Here is a 5,620-nt window from a genome sequence, read left to right as displayed (position 1 = left end):
TTGATTTACATACTTAGAAGAGAGAGGATCCAAGCATCACTTTGAGCCACCACTATATTGGAAATTACTTTTAGTGGCATCAGCAGAACCATATTAGACCGTATTAGCAGAAAAAGTACAGGCTGCTTTCACAGAAAGACTTCCCTGAGGTTTCCAAAGGATCAGGCTGCTGATAAGAAACTATATTATTGTAGCCCCGCAACATCACAACATGCTCTACTGTCCATCTTTGGAATAAGTAAACTTAGATGTGTTAGATGTGTGTAGTTGACAACAAAACACTGGCCAAGAGTTTGCAGCTGGAGACTTTCTGCTGGATTTGACCCAAAGTAAACTAAAATAGGGGGAACTAAAAATTTAGGAAGCGAAAAATGCACATGACAAACACATAAACCAGTCTAGTCCAGCAATGTTTTTGGTTCAGATAGTCTCTCATTGGCAGTACATTACAGAATAACAGTTTGACAATTTCAGCAGCCCCTCATGTTCATCCTTTAAATACTATGAAACCAAAAATTCCCAATTGAAATGTCTCCAGCATTGCAGTATACACGGCTCAAGAAGCCGGCAAAACATTTGCAATAGTGTCCTTGGCACTCTGGCTTAATCTTTCGGGAAACTGAAATGTTGATTGCTAGTTGATTGTACTGAAATGTGTGTTGGCAGTGCCTGTACACAACCATCATATAATGATAAAAATCCATCCAGTCTTTTTAGCCAAACGATCAGCTGCTTCATTACCCTCTATTTCAACGTGAGATGGGACCCACATAAAACACACTGTAATACTACGATTTTGTCATCTATATAGATTTCATAAATCAAGTCAGGCCTACAAACAGATTTGCAATTTGCAATATTTATTAATGATGCCATTGAGTCTGAACAGATGATATATTGATTAGGCCCAACCTCCTCTATCCATGTGAGTGCTAGTAAAATAGCTAAAAGTTCCACAGTGTAAACTGCTAAATGATCTGAAGTTCTTTTTAGTATTGACTTCTGTAAATGTGGTATATATACTGCTGCTCCCGTCTTTCCTGTATTTGGGTCTTTTGAGCCGTCTGTAAATATTTGAATACTAGTATTATACTTGAGACCTAGATATTGTTTTACCAGATCGTTCATCCTGCCATATTCCTTGCATTGTTTTAATATCTTTGCGATTTCAAGATCCACAACTGGTAATGGAAATATCCAAGGAGGAATAGCAGGTAATGCCACTGTACAGCTGTTAGTTAATTTAGTCCCAGTTTCTCAGCTTGACTGTTTCCCATCCATCCAAAACTGTTAAATTGTTTCCTTCCATGTTCCAAACATGCGTTCAACACTGGTTTGGTTGGATGACCCTGCTTATGCCCCTGCAAATTTACCCAATATAGCAACAATCGACTACTTGGATCACGACAGACAGGTCGTCGTGCTGCTCAGTGTTGTGCATGAACGCGTTCAATGAACGACGTTCACTGAACGCGTTCATATTTTCGCCGAACGCTGAACTGAACGAATCACTTTTCATACAGGGTTCTAAATTAACTTTTTTGATCACCAGCCAATGTGGCTGGTAACTTTCAGAATATAATAGCCAATCAGAATATCCACTAGCCAAACATTTATTTTTTTTTGAGTAGGCTACATGTGGCAATCCTGACAATACATGATGACATTATTGTGATCAAACACTAGCCATTCACGACCCGTCAGCCATTTGGCATTTTCTTTTCTTAGTTTCTCTGTCGAGATCTCATCCCCTGCCTCGTTCCTCTTCTCGCCCCCAGAAGTCTGTCCCAAGTACCACTGCCGCATTTCGTTTAATACTTTACTAGCCAACTCCGTTTGTCTTATTTCTTGTGTTTTCTGTGTCCATTCGTTTCCATGGTTTCTCGCAAACTTTAGGCTAAAGAAAACTCAGAAAAAAAGTTTCTGTAATTATTAGAAGAAAGACAATATAAGTTGCACTGTAGTTTCCACAAGTGTAATGACTGCCGACATTAACAGACGATTTTGCAAAAAATAAAAAAATAAAACCAAAAATGTTCCGTCTCGCCTCCGTGTTCGGCGATCAGGTTTCATTCTCTCGCAGCTAGTAACTTCACGAGCGTGTCTTTTCCGCGCCGTTCTCTTCCGTGTGTGTGTGTGTGTGTGTCGGCGCGCTGCGCTCTCTGCTCAATGTTCTGCTCCGCACTTGAAAAGCGTGAAATTTAGAGGTGGATAAACGCAATTTAGAGGTGGATAAACACACTTAGGAGGTGGGTAAACGCTATTTCCGAATTTTGGGAGGTGCGTAAACGGCGTTTACGTGCGTTTAGCCTCCACTACATCCCTGCATGTAATGCCTCATGCATCACCGGCCAAACTGGCTAGTAAGTTTTATCACCCGCCAAAATGAATTTTAACCCGCATTTGGCGGGTTGGCGGGTGTTAATTTAGAACCCTGCATACAATGAACGTGAACGAGAGCGGCGCTCACTCTGGCAGGAATGAGCAGCACGCGCAGTTCACGTTCACGCTCATTTGAAAAGTCAGGTTTTACCAGGGCTTAATTTGAGCCTGAACATGTTCCGTCACCTCCGAAATTGGATCCGGAACCTTTTTTATTGGATCCGGCACCTCCTGTGTCACTAAAATGAATTGCCTAAATGAAAAAAAAAAAAAATTACTGTATGTGTAGTGTTCAATGTTTGTGACACATGACTTGCGCGCTTGTTGTACGAGTTGAGATTGCTGTTAGCCTCGATCGTTTCACTCAGGGGAAAAATGTCAAAAAGACAGGAAAGTTTGCTTAATTTTTTCAAATACGCTTCACAGTCAGATAAAAAAGTGCATTTAAAAAAATGCACTTTGTAATAATGTCTAATTAAGCTTAACTTAAAGAAAGTACACTTTCATCACAATATTTATAAACACACTTAAGTACAATTTTTACAAATGCACTTTGTAATAATATCTAATTAAGTCTAATTTAAAGTAAGTACACTTTCATCACAATATTTCTTAACACACTTAAATACACTTTTTAAAAATGCACTTTGTAATAATGTCTAATTAAGTTTTACTTAAAGAAAGTACACTTTTATCATAATATTTATAAACACACTTAAGTGCACTTTTTACGAATGCACTTTGTAATAATATCTAATTAAGTTTAACTTAAAGTAAGTACTCTTTCATCACAATATTTATAAACACACTTAAGTGCATTTTTAAAAATGCACTTTGTAATAATGTCTAATTAAGCTTAACTTAAAGAAAGTACACTTTCATCACAATATTTATAAACACACTTAAGTGCACTTTTTACAAATGCACTTTGTAATAATATCTAATTAAGTTTAATTCAAAGTAAGTACACTTTCATCACAATATTTATTAACACACTTAAGTACACTTTTTAAAAATGCACTTTGTAATAATGTCTAATTAAGCTTAACTTAAAGAAAGAACACTTTCATGACAATATTTATAAACACACTTAAGTGCATGTTTTAAAAAATGCACTTTGCAATGTCTACTAAGTTTTACTTAAACATACATTTTAAATAATTATGATTTATAGTGTTTTAAATTTATTAAAGTTAAAGTTATAAGTTATTAAAGGGAATTTATTTTGATGTATTGACTAATATATAAAATAACAGTTTTAATGGAAAACATGGAAAATAATTGATTTTAATTCCAACTCAAGTGTGTTGTCCAAAATTAATTTGTTAATGTATTTTAAATGTGTTTTGTCTATAATATATACTGTGTGCATTATGCAGTTGAAATGTATTTTTCCAATACATCTGCTTATACAGTATAATCCAGTACAACTTATTGTTGACATTTTTATCACCAGCCCTTGCTCTATGAACTCAACTAGTGTCAGCTTTCTACATAATATTTGAAAATAAAATGTAATATATGAGAGGAGTCTAATAGTAATGTGTTGTAGCTACTTTACATCTGTGAACATAATACTTTCAATATCATTATGTTGTTCTAAGTCAATTAAACACACATTTAAAATTGTATTAATTGCGAGCAAAAGTTAAACAAATGTAAGCAAAATGAATTTGCATTTAAATTCAGTTAAAATACATTTAATTTTAATCACACTAGACTACATTGAAAAAAAAGATTGACTTTTAGTTAGGTTAATGAGTAAAGTTTTGTAAACTTACAGAGTTTAACAACACAATGAGTTAGAACAACTTCAACTTAAACAGAAAAGCTGAAATAACATTTAACCATGCATGATATATGAATATTTTGTTTAATGCGCATGCGCGAGAAATACTACGTCATTATGACGCTCTACTTCACTAGAGTTTGAAAAATGCGCTATGTTTTGCGATCCGTTTGCGATGCGTGATGATACTGAAGGTAGCCAAACAAGAGAACAAAAGGAGCACCACGTTTGGATGTTTGTTTGCAGATGAGACGTTATGCTGCAAATAATCAGTCAAGTAAGTATATATTGATGCTTTCTTTAGTTAATTATTTTTTCACCGTAACATGTCAGTTGCTGAGTGCATTTTAATCGCATATATTATAAACTCAATAGACTCGGGAGGTGAATTAATCATGTTTTCAATAATTTATATATGATTGCATTCTAATAATGTCTTACATTGTAATGTGAGGAAGGCGTGTGTGGTCGTGTTCGAGGAATTTGGTTGCTGATTTTTTTTTAAAACTAAACCGACTTTTTAAATTATTTTAAACAAGCTACTAAACATTTGCTGAATGCTGATCCAATATTGTAACACTCGAAGACGTTTATATACATTTAATACAAATAATCAATCTTATAACCACCATAAATATTTAATATATTACCCACCTCTATAAAAAATGCTTGTAATTGTGTTCAATTTCATTTTGTATTTAAAGAGTTGTTCAATTACTATTTGTTTTGGAATATGTAATATTTTTGTGTTTATCTGGATTTAAACATTCATTTTGCAGGATCAGTTCATATTTGTTATTGGAGATACAGTGCAAGCGGTGTGGAATCACAGACCTGTATTGATGAGGTGATGTTACAAGATTTATCATGACAGCACATCCTGATCAAGCTAAAACACTACTTTCAAGTCACTAACTATCCCTATAGCTTTTAAATGCTTTGAATCTTTTGCATGTGCAAGTAATAAATTCCCACCTGTGCATTTATAATCATCATATATTTTATAGGTAACAAACCAAAGGAAGAAGGCTTGCAGCATTGCTGTGTCAACCGTGGTAAATACAGCAACAGGAACATCCTTCATGAAGATAGCTATGTGGGGCAAGCTTAAAATGTAAGAATACCTTTCTTAATTTGCATTGGTCTTGGGTTTGCATGGGTCATATATCTATATTTGTGTAATTGATAAAGTTATGCTTAATTCCCTGTAAAGTAGCAATAAAAAGGTTCTCTATTTTTAATCACTTTAAGCCCAGTGTCAGTAAAGATAGCGTAGTCAGTGGAATCCTGGTGTTTGTGGGAAATAGAAGGAACCTTGCCCAGCTTTCTACTACGATGTGGCCCTGGTGACTGAGGTAATCAATCACATCACACATTCATCAACAGTTAACAGTCAAAAGTTTACATACACCTTGCAGAATAAACTGCTTCATCAGGGTAGTACTAAAT

The sequence above is a fragment of the Squalius cephalus genome (genome assembly GCF_949319135.1).
Source record: "Squalius cephalus genome assembly, chromosome: 2".
NCBI classification, from domain to species: domain Eukaryota; kingdom Metazoa; phylum Chordata; class Actinopteri; order Cypriniformes; family Leuciscidae; genus Squalius; species Squalius cephalus.
This window is presented reverse-complemented; position numbering follows the sequence as displayed.